General features: G+C 39.2%; 1 protein-coding gene and 1 long non-coding RNA gene across 5 annotated transcripts in view; one reads left to right on the forward strand and one right to left on the reverse strand.

The window, feature by feature from the left end:
- Nucleotides 1-8,095, reverse strand: part of LOC106831580 (guanylate-binding protein 1) — a 56,859-nt gene extending 48,764 nt beyond the window's left edge. For 2 of the 4 annotated variants that reach the window (XM_070486770.1, XM_070486769.1), the window contains exons 1-3: nucleotides 7,958-8,095; nucleotides 2,686-2,846; nucleotides 1,568-1,693 (exon numbers count right to left, since the gene is read on the reverse strand). The gene's annotated coding sequence lies outside the window, so the exon portion shown is untranslated. Of the gene's footprint in view, nucleotides 1-1,567; nucleotides 2,472-2,685; nucleotides 2,847-7,957 lie in introns of all 4 variants that reach the window. The other 2 variants (XM_070486771.1, XM_070486772.1) reach the window with 2 other exon arrangements.
- Nucleotides 1-16,930, forward strand: part of LOC123277532 (uncharacterized) — an 87,603-nt gene that overhangs the window by 35,083 nt on the left and 35,590 nt on the right. The window lies entirely within an intron of this gene.

The raw sequence follows: 16,930 nt of genomic DNA on the forward strand, positions 1-16,930 counted from the left end.
GACACAAATACTCTTCACTTAAATTCACCAACTATTCACTGTGCGTGTGCAAATGCCATACACTGCATTTGGTTGTGTGGATAAAGAGTTCCACACGACATTCCCTGCCCTTGAAGAGATCATTTTCCGGAGGGGCCGATATACATGGTAACATAATGCATCCAAGATTATAAATGCTGCCAGGAGTAGAACCAAATGTTACAATGTAAAAGACAAGTTGGGGATGATAATAAACCAGAAAAGTACTCTGTGAATTCAGAGCAAGGTATGATTATATTTAACAGTAAAACAGTAGCATCGTGTGGAAAATAGCTGGGCTTTAAAGATTTGAGAGAATGTGGAATTGTGAAGATAAAGGGACCATGCAGGTGGAAGGACAGATAGAAGCCAATCAGAATTGTCAGAAAGTGCAGTCATATGAAGGTATTACATTGTTATTTTATCTGACTGAAGTAGTGGGTATGTGTGTAGGAATAGAAGAAGAGCCAGAAAATGAGAGTCAGGGTAACTCATGAGTAAATTGTTAATAGAATTAGATACCTCTCAAATATACTACAGGTTGTAAGAGCAACAAGCATTTTTACTGCTGTTAGTTTACAATTTGGTGTGTTTTGGTTCTTTGACAAATGCAATTAGATAAAATGAAGAAGGTTTATGCAAACTGTAATCTATTAGGTAGCAGTAGACCATCTTGAGTTTACACTGAGGTTATCATTGAGTACTTTAACCTGAATTTTTAAATTCAGAATTTGTGAATTCATGACCCAAGCCTTTTTTGCACTAATGGAAGTCAAATATCCACTGCTTCTACTTTCACTTTAGACTCCTACTAATATATATAAGGAGACAAGATTGACTGCCACTAACACTATGAAGACAAATACCTAAAATTATCTCATTTACAATGCTTTTGGTGGGTCTAGCTCATGTTTTTATAGAAGTCAGTGAGGAATTCATCTTTGAAGCTCAGAGACTTGAAACAAAACCTTAATGAATGTTCCTGGTGTAGCTGAGCTTTTCTGGAGATTATTTAAATAGATTATTTTTCTGGAGATTACTTAAATAGATTATCTCATGGAAACCCTATTAATTGTCTGTACCTCCAACTCCATCAATCCAACACATCCTCACTAGTAGAGCCCACTGATCCCATGACTTATAGCTTCCTCCAGAATCTTTTCCTTAACCTGAAAGACTAACTCAGGTTTTCACTTTTCATATGCATGGTACCCTGTTCTGGTAACACTCCATATTTCTTATCTCCCCAAATGGACCTTTAGCTCATTCACTACGATATCTGTAGGACTTACCACAATGCCCCGCAATTCAGCTTTCCAATAAGTATTTAATTTGTATCTTTCACTCCAGTGTTAAAAATGTGAAAAAGATTTATCCCTAATGACCAAAGTATTGAGCTTATGAAAGAAGTAAATTCAAAGAACGCACTTTAGCCTCATTATTCAGAAATGGATTTGCAGTTTACAGGAATGTGTCATAAAAGTTGAACTGAGGTGGCAAATTAAAATGTAAGGGCAATATCAAGAGCAAAGATCACTCTCAGCCTTACCTTTTCCACATCATCCAGGCCTTCAGTGTCCAGAAGGACCAGAGTGTGGTTGGGCATGGAAGGGTGGGGTACACATCACATCCAAATGCCCTTGGTTTCAGATCTCATGTGGATCCCAGATGGAAACTTGCAAAGGAAGAGGAGAAAGCAACATATGGTCACAGCAGATAGTCTGGGCTGCCCATGGGTTACATTGTTTCAACTTGTCCCAATGTGAGTGCAAGGCTGGGAGGAGTGTGGCTTCCATTTCAGCAAGGACAGAGGATCCAACGTTTACACGTATTAAGGACTTTCTCAAAAAGTTCTTTGTGTCCTCTATTCACCTCATACCATCAAGGTCTGAAATTATGTCACATTATAGAATTAACATAAACTCTATTAACCTTCTATTTTTATCTGACACTGACAAGCTCCGTTGTCCTCCAGTTTCTGATGGAGTTCAACCAGTGGGAGGCACCAGCAGGAGACCGGAAGTCAGGCATGTGTTCTCCTAGTTTCCACCCTGGTGAGCCACAGTATCCCAGTGCCTCTGTTCCTCTATCTTGAGTCACAGCTCCTTTCATTGTCTCCACCCAATGGCTCTGGTCTTTGCCACATTCTGGTGTCCACTCATTGCTTGTCTCCTCAGGCTATTGGGAGTTATAAAAACTACCGGGCCATTGCTGTTGGCACTCTCTGGGTACTTCCTCCTTTCTCATTGGTTCCCTTTGCTCTGCTTATGCTCTTAGAAACAGTCCCTCTATTAAACTCTCTTCAATTACCCCTTGACTAGGTCATTTGTGTCCTTCCAGAAGTTGGCCTGATACATCAGATTTTGTTGAAATTTTTTCTTCCCTTCATCCCTGTATTTTCCTCATTTGTTTTCACCTCTTTAAGCAAATGATGAGTTCTTTGTTCATTGCCTCTGGAGGGGGATACAAAAGAAGGGAGAGCAGAGAAAACCTGTGAAACTTGCTTGCCCCTCTTTCCAAAGGCTTAAACACACAGCGGGAGAAGATGTGAGGTATATGCCCGGGAACCTGTGGGTGATATATCTTGTCAAGAGTCCAAGATTTTGACTAACTGCCATATCCCAACGCTTCCTTCAACTGGGAATAGAAATGGAAAGGATGAATTACCAAGGGTAGCATGGTTCAGCATGACTCAGGCCATTCAATTTTCACATCCTGTGTGTTCTTCCCAGAGAGGGTATAAAGCCTGAAATAGTCTGCACTCTTCTACATCTTGGTGGTATGCAATTGCTTGCTCATTAACATAGAGTGATCTGAGCTCCCAGTTCCTATGGAGAAAAGACAAAGTGTAATTGGATGTCATCACTCTTAGCCATGAGAGGTAGAAACATGAAAAGTAAGTCATCACCCAGGAGAGGAGTAGTGACTCGGCCCTGCTCATGGACCTTAACTACGTGCGAGTCTCTTTCTTTTTGTTCTTCCTGTGATATGAGTGAGGCAGCAGAGTCACAATTCAGGTGTTTTAAAGAATTTTGAGGGTAGGCACTTTCTCAGCAATGGGAAAGCACCTCATTATTATCTGATGTTATCTAGCGTAGAATAAAAAAGGACATTGTCAAAACTCCTTTACTGCTATCTCTCTCTCATGGTTCTCAAATCCTTAATCCTTAAAAAAAAGTTCTACTAATTAATTTAGGCCAGGTAAGGAAAAGTGTCCTCTCCTAATTGTTGGCCAAGAATTCCTCTAAAAGAAAGACAAAGACAAAAAGTTTTGTTGAAAGCCAATGTGAGATTGGGAACCAAAAGGAGAGAGAGAAAAAGAAAGGAAAGGGAAAGAGAGAGAGAGACAGAGAGAGACTGAGGGAGTGGGAAGTACTCCTGGGATCCTTAGAGTTTAGTGGACTGAGGTTCAATCTCTAATGGTATTGAACCGCTGAGCCACAGAGGAAGACATTAGAGAATAAACGATGTATGGTCTTCATAGACAGAAAGGCCTATCAGGACATAGATGGATTGTCCTAAAAATCAATAAGAAGCAAGAGAGGCAACCTGGTAGGAAAAAAGACTTCATGAAAAAGGAAATACAAATAGCAAATAAACACGTGAAAAGCTCCAGCTAATTGGAATGAGTCAAATAATATGCAACTATACAGTCATTAGATCAGAAAAAGCTAAAAAGTCTTTCACTGAAATTTTGTGAGGATGTGGAGAATCTCAGTTATTGCTAATAAGAATATAAACTTTACATGAAGTTTGAAAAGCTGTTCGATATTATCTAGAAAGGCTGAAGATGTATATACTCTGTGACCGAGCATTTCCACTTCTGGGTACATGACACAAGGGAAGTTTGTGTACATGTGCACCAGAATATAAACACAAGAGTATTCATGACAGCCTCATTCATAAAGGATAAAAACTAGAAATAATACCAATGTTCATCAAGAATGAATGGATAAAATAATTGTGGTTTCCCCTCACAATAACACACTATAAAGTTGTGAAAATAAATAAATTACAGATGCATATGACAAACCAGATGAATCTTATAAACTTCTCATTGAGCAAAAGAAGCAAGATGCCAAAGAGTACATCGAATATCATTCCCTTTATATAAAGTTTAATCCATTTTTCAGAAGTGCATACACAGGTTGCAAAACTGTTTACAAAAAAAGAATGCACCGAAACCCAAAACATCACTGAGCTCTAGTGAAGGTGAGAGAGCGTGATTTTGGCTTTTGGGTACAGGTGATTTTTTTTTTCTTGACCTGGGAGGTAATTACACAGATGATCACTTTATATTTATTAACTTTATTGTATATATATGTTTTATGCACTCTTCTGTGTGTATTATAGTTCACATATTAGAAAAGACTAATTAGAGAAAGAGAAGGGGGATATAATTTATCAAAGTTTTGCTATGAATTGAAGCAAAAAAATGGAGGGTAGCCCCACTGAGATATGTGACATACAGAGATTCTGCTGTCTGTTATTCCTTCTATCCCTTTTTAAAAATGGCACATATTGAGCAATATTTGTGTGCTACTTGAAATAACCCCGTAGTTTAGGGCAAAAGTGGTATAGGAGAAAGGAAAGGAGTAATAGTTGGAGCTGAGCTCCTGAGCAGATGAGAGTGGATGGGGGCAAGACTAATAGGATGGATCTTTTGATAGCATTGGGGAACTCTTTATTATGGGACTAAACTGTGATATTTTGTAGACAGGTAGGGTTGAAGTTATAAATTTAGTGGTGAGAATCAGAAGTTTTTTTCAGTGGGAGGGTTAGGTTCTTCCTTAAGACAACCCTAAAGGAGGTGTGATCAGCTTGTGTTATCACTGCTCCCAAGCATATGGCCCCTGCCCCAGGACAACACTCGCCATGGCTCTGTCTTGCCAGGTGGTTCATTAGGTAGGATTTTCCTGTCCAATTGCAGGGCCCTCAATGGCCACCACCACCACAGGCTAAGATATGTTGTCAAGAATCTTCAGTGCTACTGAATTTATTGTCAGTTGATTTTTCTGGTTTTCCACAAGACAAATAGGGCCCTTCATGATGGATCCAGATGTCATGGTAAGCTATAACCGAGAGAAACAACTCAGTAGAATATAAGATCTCAAAGTCATCTCTAATGGTTACAAAAGTCACATGCTTATCAGCTTTCTGCTTGTGGAACTTATCTATCAATTTTCCATGTTTTGTGTGTCTAAAAGATAAGCATTTAGTCTGGTGTGTCAAGACCAGTGCAGATACCTAATGTATATTACCTTATTGATCTTTAAGTGAACTCTAAAACAACATTGAACATTGCCTACATGTGATTCATGAAATGGATAGAATGAGAAAAACAAAGCACTGATGATGGAGCCTTGAGAACAGTAACATTATGGGGGTAAGTAAAGGCAGAATGGGACATGAAGGAGATGAGTGTGCAGAGATTTCAAGAGGTCCAAAATGATTTGGTGTCTCATTAATTGCACAAACATTTGTTGAATATGTACCATGTGCTGGGCACCGTCCTAGGTGTTCACCAAGGAAAAACCACTGCAATATACACAATTTATTTGAGCAATTAGATTTGCAATTCGGGAGACAAAGATTTAGGCAGAAACCCAAAATGTGCTCTGGAGAAGACTAAGGCAAGGGTTTATGAAGACAGAAAGAGATAACTCATATGGGTTGTTTTGCAACATGTGTTACTGGTGCTGGCAATAACTGTTATTCCCTGGCTATCCATTATTGGTTGCTAAGGGCATCTCTAAGGCAAAAAGTTCTCAGCTATGAGAAAGCATTGTTTTTTTTCTTTTTTTTAGGAAAGTTCAAGAAAACAATAGTGAGGCAAGGTTCAAAAAATTATACTGCATCTGGGCAGAGACCTGGTGTACTTGCATAAGCCTCACTTCCTTAATGGCCTGCCAGCTCCATTTTAGAAGCTGGACACATGTTACTCAATTTTCTTGTCCCTGCCCACAGAGGTGCTCGATGTCAAGCAATGAACAAAATGGCTACCAATTCCTGCCTCCTGGGAGCTCTATACTAGTGGAAGGAGACAGGTAATAAAGAAAGCAAAGAAGCAAACACGTATATGTCTATTAGATGATGGTAAATACTGGGTAGAAAATAAGCAGGGAATTGGGATAGGGAGTGTGAGGGCTGAATTTATATAGAGGACAATCAGGGCAGGTCTCTCTGAGAAAGAGAAGATGAGTGTGATCAGTGACCTTGCTGAGGACGGGTTTAGTGAACGGTGGGCGCAGGAGCAGGCTGGGGGAGAAGTGACTGTGAGAGAGAGAAGAAGAGAGAACGGATGTAGCTGTGTCAAAGCACAACGGGCCAATCCTTACAGAACCGAGACAGTGTTATGGGGGCAGGAACTAATTTGTTTAACTGGAAAAGGATGTTTCTTATTTATAGGCTGTCAGGGAAGAGAAACAGTAGTCAGGGTGTTTTAGCCAGAGTCTCACCTGGGTGAGGCTGTATTTTCAATGTTTTCATCACAATGACTGGGTGTTTCATGAAATCAAGAGCAGGACAGCAGTCAAAGAGCTTTGTCCCTTTATTTTCTCAAAGCCAGTGCTAAGCAACAGTCACATCTTCCCATATTTACAAGCTGTGTGACCACTGGAAAGATTGTTAATTTTTCTGTGCCTCAGTTTTTTCTTCGGTAAAATGGCAACACTAAAAATAATCTAGTGGTCATTAGGATCTTTAGGAGGATTAAATATCTCATGACATTTATAACGTTCTTAAAATCACAGTGGTACATAGTAAATCCTATATAAGTATTGCTTAAAAGTTGAGCGTCTAAGAAGGCAGGGAGGGTAGTTTCTGAATGAAGGTGAAGGATTGGCGTTGGACTGAAACAGTAACAGTTCTCTCCCAGGTTGCAAGCAAGTGGGGCACACATCCCAGGAGGAGGATGAGCAGGTGGGAGAGGACCAGCAGTCACAGCTGAGCAGGAGGACACTGATGGAGGATGAGTCAGGCTGGAGGAACCCAGAGCTGCCCTGGGATGTCAGAGCACAGATTCTGGACTCAGGCTGCCAGGGTCCAAACCAGAGGGTTTAAGTCAATTATTTTCTGTGAAACCTTGAGAAAGGAGCTATCTCTGTAAGCCTCCATTTTCTTATCAGTGTTACAGATAAAACAATAATTCCTGCCCGGTTCATTACCATACAGACTAGTAATAGGCGGAAGACCATCAACAGTTTGTAAGGGTTACTGTTCACCAGAGTCACCTGGAGTGATGATTAAAAATAAACTGACGCCTGTATTTTCTGCAAGTACCAGAAGTTATGCTGATCAGTTCTTGTATGGACCACACATTAAAAACAGTACATGATAAAGAAACAGGATTAGACCTTATGGTTATTATTTATAGCTGATTAGCGAGAGTGAGATGGAATTATTCCATATAATACAGCGTTGTAGTATTTGGAATATTAAACGTTGTTAGTACAAAAGTAATCTAGAGTCGACCCTTTAGAATTTAAATTTTCTGTATGTTAGTGACCGTCTTTTTTTCTGTTTCTCTAATGCCTGGCAGAGAGCAGTCTGGAAATGTCTGAGTAATGGTGAGTGAGGGAGGTGGAGGAAGCGACCCCACTCAGCGCCTCTGCGGTCCTAACTGTTCCACCAGACCAAGAAGGGATCTCAGCCCCTTCTCCGCAGATGAGGCAGGGTGCACTCCTCCTTTTCCCACGCAGGGCCCTTTGCTGCAGGCCTGGGTGGATGCTGAAGGGAGGAGAGGCTGTCGTCTCGCTGCCTCCTCTGGTCCAAAAGGAGAAGATGAGGCAAAGCGCCCCACAGATCACACACCCTCTGGCACCGCGCCGGCCTCCCGCGGCCTCCCCCCTGCCGGGGTGGAGTGTGCGGTTGGGAATTTGTGGTTGGTAGTTTGTTAACGCAAATGTGCCTGGAAGACCAAGTTTAGGAGCGAACTTACTTGGCGCGGTCCTGCAGTCCGGGAACAAGTCCTCAGGAGCCCTCGCTCCCCCCTCGCGCGCTCCTCCTGCGTCTGGCTCCTGTGGGTACCAACTCTTCTCTTGAGAAGCTGAAAATCGAGCCGGATATTACAGCCAACCAGATATGGGGTGGGGTCGAGGAGAACCGAAATCGAAAGGACATGCGCTTTTTTTGGCAGGTTAACCTCTGGGTTTTCACTGTTCTCCCCCGAGGCAGGACACCTGATGAGGCGGGAGGAAAGTTTGCGCTTCCTCCACGCCTGGCTTTGGAAACGCGGGCGCCTCCCTTCTTCGCAGCTGGCTTAGGTTTCCTGACCCCACAATAAATGCAGGGCAGCGGGAGTGAATGTGGGCGAAGCAACGGCTGTGAGAGAGTTCTGCGCCCTGTCTCTCAGGGGTACTGTTGTGAAGCTAGGGATTTGATTATTAGTTTTTATTTTCTTTTGACAAGTTTTGTACTTAATTTCTCTTCTCTAGTTCAACAGTGATTTTTTCATTAGCAATAAAAATCCCAGAGTGTGTGTGTGTGTGCGTGCGTGTGTGTGTGTATAGAATCCCTGATTTTGTAGCCCAGACATATTCAGTATTATTTTGTTGCATGTGCTTCCAGATTTTTCTTTGCTTGTACCAGGGTGGATCAAGAGTTGGTGGGGGAGAGGGAGGACTGAAAATAATTTGAGGATCCACTTCAAATAAAATAATAAAAAAAAATGTGAAAATGAATATTGAAAATGAGCAAAAACATATAACCATTACTTTTCAAAAGCCAACAAATGCTACCAGCGTTTTTTCTCATCAATTTCTTTTCTTTCTGTTAAGATACTTCTATGATATTCGAATTTCAGTATAAGCAAGAATTCTGGCATATATATTTGAGTTATATGCCAGGGAAATTTTAATTCACTTTAAAACATTGCATTCCACTATAGTGAACTACAGAACAAGAATTGTGTCAATTAATTAACTGAGTGTCAATTCTATTTTGCATAATATGTTTCTGTGAAATGGGCTCTGATAATAACAGTGAGAAAAACAGAAAACAGATGTTAGAGACAACTTTTATAGCACTATCAAAAATAGATTTCTAATATATAACATAAAACAGAAGACATATAGAATAAAGTGTTGGAAAATATTTCTTTTTGAAAAATTTTAACCCTTTTTTCTTTGATATGATGTATTTCCCATCACATTTTCATCAGAAAGCTTTATTTTTATATGAGTTTATATTTTAAATGTTAAAATGTACTCTGCATGAAATTAGATGATGAGCCTTTTAAATTGTCTTCTTTTTGTATACAAAATTGGCCAATGCTGGTTTTTTTCCAATTATTTTACTGAGGTAATAATGGTGTATAACATTGTGTAATTTCAGGTGTGCATTATTATTTATCAGTTTCTGTATAGACTGCATCGTGATCACCACCAATATTGTAATTTTTATCCATCACCCTATATATATGTCACTTTACCCCTTTTGCCCACTCTCCAACCTCCTTCCACTCTGGTAGTCACTAAGCTGTTCCCTTTATCCATGTGTTTATCTTCCACATATGAGTGAAATCATGTGGTGTTTCTCTTTCTCTGTCGGGCCTATTTTGCTTAACATAATACCCTCAAGGCCCATCCATATTATTGCAAACGGGATGATTTTGTCTCTTCTTATGGCTGAGTAGTATTCCATTGCGTATATTTATACCACATATTCTTTATCCATTCATCCATTGATGGGTACTGGGGTTGCTTCCACGTCTTAGCTATTGTGAATAATGCTACAGTGAACATAGGGGCGCGTAAGTCTTTGAATTGTTGCTTTCACGTGCTTTGGATAAATACCCAGTAGTGAGATTGCTGGATGCTATGGTATTTCTATTTTTAATTTTTTGAGAAATCTCCATAATGTTTTCCATAGTGGCTGTACCAATTTGCATTCCCATTAGTAGTGTATGAGAGTTCCCTTTTCTCCACATCCTCTCCAACATTTGTTATTTTTTGTCTTGGTTATTATAGCCATCTAACAGATGTAAAGTGATAGCTCATTGCAGTTTTGATTTACATTTCCCTAATGATTAGTGATGTTGAACATCTTTTCATGTGCCTATTGGCCATCTGTATATCTTCTTTGGAAAAATGTCTCTCCATATCTTCTGCCCACTTTTGGATTGAGTTTTTTGTTGTTGTTGTTGAGTTGTATTAGATCTTTATATGTTTTGGAAATTAATCCCTTGTCGGATATATGATTTGCAAATATTTTCTCCCAGTTGGTGGGTTGTCTTTTCATTTTGTTGATCGTTTCCTTTGCCTTGCAGAAGATTTTTAGGCTGATGAAGTAACATTTGTTTATTTTGTTTGTTTGTTTCCTTTGCCTGAGGAGACATGGTATTCGAAAAAATGTGCTAAGACTAATGTCAAAGAGTGTACTGCCTATATTTCATTCTAGGAGTTTTATGGTTTCAGGTCTTACATTCAAGTCTTTAATCCACTTTGAGTTAATTTTTGTGTATGGTATAAGATGATGGTCTAATTTCTTTTTTTTTCTATATGACTGTCCAGTTTTCTCAACACCAATAATTGAAGAGACATTCCTTTCTCCATTGTATGTTCTTGGCTCCTTTGTCAAAGATTAGCTGTCCATAGATGTGTGGTTTAATTTCTGGTGTTTCAATTATTTTCCATTGATCTGTGTGTCTGTTTTTGTGCTAGTACCACTCTGTTTTGATCACTATGGCTTTGTAGTTAAATTTTGAAGTCAGGCGTTGTGATACCTCCAGCTTTGTTCTTTTTTCTCAGGATTGCTTTAGCTACTCAGGGTCTTTTGTTGTTCCATATAAATTTTAGGATTCTTTGTTCTGTTTCCGTGAAGAATGTCATTGGGATTCTGACTGAGATTGCACTGAATCTGTAGATTGCTTTTGGTAATATGGACATTTTAGCTATGTTTGTTCTTCCAATCCATGTGCACGGAATATCATTTATTTCTTTATGTCATCTTCGATTTCTTTCAGTAATGTCATATAGTTTTTGGTATATAGGTCTTTCACCTCCTTGGTTAAATTTATTCCTAGATATTTTATTCTTTTTGTTGTGATTATAATTGGAATTGTGTTCTTGAGTTCTCTTTCTGTAAGTTCTTTATTAGAGTATAAAAATGCAACTGATTTTTTTTTTTAAAGATTGGCACCTGAGCTAACAACTGTTGCCAATCTATTTTTTTTCCTTTCTGTTTTTTCTCCCCAAACCCCCCCAGTACATAGTTGTATATTTTAGTTGTGGATCCTTCCAGTTGTGGCACGTGGGACGCCACCTCAACATGACCTGATGAGTGGTGCCATGTCCGTGCCCAGGATTCGAACCAGCAAAACCCTGGGCCACCGCAGCAGAGCGCATGAACTTAACCACTCGGCCATGGGGCTGGCCCCCCTCAACTGATTTTTGTAAGTTGATTTTGTACTTGCAACTTTGCTGTAGTTGTTGAATATTTCTAATGGTTTTCTGTAGTTTCAGGTCTTACCTTTAGGTCTTTGATCCATTTTGAGTTTATTTTTGTGAATGATGAAAAAGAATGGTCAATTTTCATTCTTTTATATATGGCTTTCTAGTTTTCCCAGCACCATTTGTTGAAAAGACTTTCTTTTCTCCATTGTGTGCCCTCAGCTCCTTTGTTGAAGATCAGCTGTCCATAGATGTGTGGTTTTATTTCTGGGATTTCAATTCTGTTCCATTGATCTGTGCACCTGTTTTTGTACCAGTACCATGCTGTAGCTTTGTAGCGTGTTTTGAAGTCAGGGATTGTGATGCCTCCAGCTTTGTTCTTTTTTCTCAGAATTGCTTTAGCAATTCAGGATCTTTTATTGCCCCACATGAATTTTAGGATTCTTTGTTCTAATTCTGTGAAGAATGTCATTGGGATTCTGATTGGGATTGCATTGAATCTGTAGATTGCTTTAGGTAGTATGGACATTTTAACTATGTTTATTCTTCCAATCCATGTGCATGGAATGTCTTTACATCTCTTTATGTTATCATAAATTTCTTTCAGGAAAGTTTTGTAGTTTTCTTGTATAGGTCTTTCACTTCCTTAAATTCACCCCAAGGTATTTTATTCTTTTTGTTGTGATTGTGAATGGTAATGTGTTCTTGAGTTCTTTTTCTGTTAGTTCATTATCAGAGTATAGAAGTGCTACTAATTTATGTAAGTTGATTTTATACCCTGAAACTTTGCTGTACTTGTTGATTATTTCTAAAAGTTTTCCAATGGATTCTTTGGGGGTTTCTATCTATAAGATCTTGTTATCTGCAAACAGCGAGAATCTCACTTCTTCACTCCCTATTTGGATTCCTTTTATTCCTTTCTCTTGCCTAATTGGTCTGGCCAAAACCTCCAGTACTATGTTGAATAAGAGTGGTGATAGAGGGCATCCTTGTCTCGTTCCTGTTCTCAGGGGGATGGCGTTCATTTTTTGCCCATTGAATATGATGTTGGCTGTGGGTTTGTCATATATGCCTTTTATTATGTTGAAGTAATTTCCTTCTATCCCCATTTTGTTCAGAGTTTTTTAAAAGATTTTATTTTTTCCTTGTTCTCCCCAAATCCCCCCGGTACATAGTTGTATATTCTTCGTTGTGGGTCCTTCTAGTTGTGGCATGTGGGACGCTGCCTCAGTGTGGTTTGATGAGCAGTGCCATGTCCGCGCCCAGGTTTCGAACCAATGAAACACTGGGCTGCCTGCAGCGGAATGTGTGAACTTAACCACTCGGCCATGGGGCCAGCCCCCAGAGTTTTTATCGTGAATGGCTGTTGGATCTTGTCAAATGCTTTCTCTGCATCTATTGAAATGATCATGTGTTTTTTATTCCTCAATTTGTTGATGTGGGTATCATGTTGATTGATTTGTGGATGTTGAACCATCCCTGTGTCCCTGGTATGTATCCCACTTGATCATGATGTATGATCCTTTTGATGTATTGCTGTATTTGAGTTGCCAAAATTTCGTTGAGAATTTTTGCATCTCTGTTCATCAGCGATATTCACCTGTAGTTCTCATTTTTTGTGATGTCCTTGTCACGCTTTGGTATCACAGTGATGTTGGCCTCGTAGAATGTATTAGGATGTGTTCCATCCTCCCTAATTTTTTGGAATAGTACTTGAAAAGTATAAGTATTAAATCTCTGAAATTTTGATAGAATTCCCCAGGAAAGCCGTCTTGTCCTGGAGTTTTATTGTTTGGGATGATTTTGATTGCTGTTTCAATCTCTTTCCTTGTGATTGGTCTGTTCAGCTTGTCTGCGTCTTCTTGACTTAGCTTTGGGAGATTGTAAAAGTCTAAGAATGTATCCATTTCCTCTAGGTTAACCATTTTGCTGGCATATAGTTTTTCGTAGTATTCTCTTATAGTCTGTTGTATTTCTGTGAAGTCTGTTGTTATTTCTCCTCTTCCATTTCTGCTTTTGTTTATTTGAGCTTTCTCTCTTTTTTTTTTTCACACTTTTTCTAAGTGTGACTAGGGGTTTGTCAATTTTATTCATCTTCTCAAATAACCAGCTCTTTGTTTCATTCATCCTTTCTACTGCCTTTTTTGTTTCAATAGCATTTATTTCTGCTCTGATTTTTATTATTTCTCTCCTGCTGACTTTGGGCTTTGTTTGTTCTTCTTCCTCTAATTCAGCTAGGTGTAATTTAAGATTGCGTATGTGGGATTGTTCTTGTTTGTTAAGGTGTGCCTGTATTGCAATGAATTTCCCTCTTAATACAGCTTTTGCTGTATCCCACATGAGGTGGTATGGCATATTATCGTTTTCATTTTTCTCCAGATATTTCTTGATTTCTTCTTTAATTACTTCAATGATCCATTGCTTGTTATTGTTTAGTCTCCACATCTTTGTCCCTTTCTCGGCTTTTTTCTTGTAATTAATTTCTAGATTTATAGCATTATGATCGGAGAAGAGGCTTGTTATTATTTCAAATTTTTTAAATTTATAGAGGCTTGCCTTCTTTCCCAACATATGGTTTATCTTTGAGAATGTTCTGTGCGCACTTGAGAAGAATGCATATTCTGCTGTTTTTGGATGGAGTGTTCTATATATGTCTATTAAGTCCAACTGTTTTAGCTTTTTGTTTAATTCCACTGTTTCCTGGTTGATTTTCTGTCTGGATGATCTGTCCAATGATGTGAGTGGGGTGTTGAGGCCCCCTACTATTATTGTGTTATTTTTGATGTCTTCTTTTAGGTTTGTTAATAGTTGCTTTATGAACTTTGGTGCTCCTGTGTGGGGTGCATAGATATTTATAAGCATTATTTCTTCTTGATGTAGTGTCCCTTTGATCATTATATACTGCCCCCTATGTCTCTCTTTACCTGCCTTATCTTGAAATCTACTTTGTCTGATATAAGTATTGTGACACCTGCTTTCTTTTGTTTGCTATTAGCTTGGAGTATCATCTTCCACCCCTTCACTCTGAGCCTGTATTTATCATTGGAGCTGAGGTGTGTTTCCTGGAGGCAACAAATTGTTGGATCTTGTTCTTTAATCCATCTTGCCACTCTATGTCTTTTTATTGGAGAGTTCAATCCGTTTACATTGAGGGTGATTATTGATGTATGAGGGCTTAATGCTGTCATTCTGTCACTTGTTTTCTGGTTTTCCTGCATTTCCTTTGTTTCTCATCCTGTGTGTTTTGGTCTAGCCGTTGACTTCTGCAATTTCTTATGCTATGTTTCTTAGTTTTTTCCTTACTTATTTTTTGTGTCTCTGTTCTCTTTTTTAGTTTAGTGGCTACCCTGAAGTTTGTATTCAGAATCTCATGCATAACATACTCCATTTTCTGATGGCCTCTTATTTCCTTAGTCTAAAATGATTCAGTCCCTTTCCTCCTCCCCTCTTAAGTTATTTTCATCTCTTATTCCAACTTGTGTTGTGAGTTTGTGGTTAAAGTGACAGGATTGTTTTTGTTTTTGGTGTTTTCCTTCCCTTTATATTAATGCTATAGTTGAATATTTGCTATCCTATTCTGATTCTATTTGTCTCCTTGCTCTGTGTTTTGTGACCCCTTTCTCCCTTTTTTTTGCTTTCTTCAGGTATGAGGGCCTTCTTGAGGATTTCTTGTAGGGGGTTTCTCATGGCTATGAAGTCTGTTAGCTTTTGTTTGTCTGGGAAAGATTTAATTTCTCCCTCATATCTGAAGGATGTTTTTGCTGGATAGAGTGTTCTTGGCTGAAGAATTTTATCTTTTAAAGTTTTGTATAGGTCATTCCAATCTCTCCTTGCTTGTAAGGTTTCCACAGAGAAATCCACTGAAAGTCTGATAGGGGTTCCTTTGTAGGTTATTTTCTTCTGCCTTGCTTCCCTGATTCCCTGAGTATTCTTTCTTTGTCATTCATTTTTGCCAGTTTTACCACTATATGCCTTGCAGTAGGTCTTTTTACATTGACATATCTAGGAGATCTGAAAGTTCCCTCCACACACATTTCTCTCTCATTCCCTAGATTTGGGAAGTTCTCTGCTATTATTTCTTTGAGCACGCTTTCTTCTCCATTCTCTTTCTCTTAACCTTCTTGGATGCCTATAATTCTTATGTTGCATTTCCTCATTGAGTCAGCTATTTCTTGGAGATTTTCTTCATTTATTTTTAGTCTTAATTCTCTCTCTTCCTCTTTCTGGAACCATTCAACATGTCTATCTTCGATTATGCTGATTTGCTCCTCTATGGTGTCCACATGAGCATTCAGGGAATCAGTATTTTGTTTTATCTGTTCCATTGTATTTTTCATCTCTAGTATTTCTGATTGATTCTTCTTTAAAGTTTCAATCTCTTTTGTGAAGTAACTCCAGAACTTGTTGAATTGTTTCTCTATATTTTCTTTTACCTCATTGAGTTTTTTGACCATAGCTATTCTGAATTCATTGTCATTTAGTTTACTTATTTCTGAGTTCTCAGGACATAATTCTGTGTATTTATTGTTTTCCTTCTGGTCTGGAGCTTTTTTGAACTGTTTGATGCTGGAAGAACGATTTTTCTGCATAGTGATATTATTCGGTTGCAGTTACAGTCTATTGCCACTAGAGGGGGTAGAGAGTCACGTATTCTGAGCCCTCTGTCTTCAGCCGTGATGCTGCAGCACAGCAGCGTGGGTTGGGGAGGGCACTTTCTCTTGTGTGCAGACCCAGGTTTCCCGATCAGCTCTGTCTCTGTCTGGTCTCCTGGGGTCTTGGTTTGATGAGATCACCCTGCATGAAAGCTTTCACCCCCGTTAGAGGGCTTCCCTCTAGGCTGCAAGGGTTCTAGGGAGTCCTAGGTGATCCTGTGGATGGGTGACCCCTCCCCCACTCCTTCCCTCATGGAGCCTCCTGTGCTAGCGACCACAGTCTTTAGGGGAGGGAGCAAAGTTCTCTCTTACCCTGTTCCAGCTCCTCCGACGGGGACTCCAGCCTCTCTTCCCTCCATCATTTGGCTACTGTGGGTCTCTGAGTATTCCTGCACTATTAGGATATTTTGTGTTGGAATATAGTTGCTCCTTTTTGTTGTATGTTGGAGGGGAGAGAGTCCCGAGCAAGCTCAGTCCACCATGATACTGACGTCATTCCCACCAGTATTTTTTTTTTTTTTAAAGAATTGTTCATCTATATTCATCAGGAATATTGGCCTGTACTTTTTGTTCCTTGTAGTGCCTTTTCCTGGCTTTGGTATCAGTGTAATGCTGGCTTTGTAAAATGATTTTGAGAGTGTTCTCTTCTCTTTGATATTTTGAAGAACTTGAGAAGGATTGGCATTGATTCTTTTTTTAAATGTTTGGTAAAATTCACCAGTGAAGCCATCTGGTCCTGGGCTTTTCTTCCTTTGGAGATGTCTGAGTACTGATTCAATCTCCTTACTGGTAATTACTTGTTCAGATTTTCTATTTCTTCCTGATTCATTATTAGTAGGTTGTGTGTTTTTCAGAACTTTTCCATTTCTT

Source organism: Equus asinus, chromosome 16 (assembly GCF_041296235.1).
Source record: "Equus asinus isolate D_3611 breed Donkey chromosome 16, EquAss-T2T_v2, whole genome shotgun sequence".
NCBI lineage: Eukaryota > Metazoa > Chordata > Mammalia > Perissodactyla > Equidae > Equus > Equus asinus.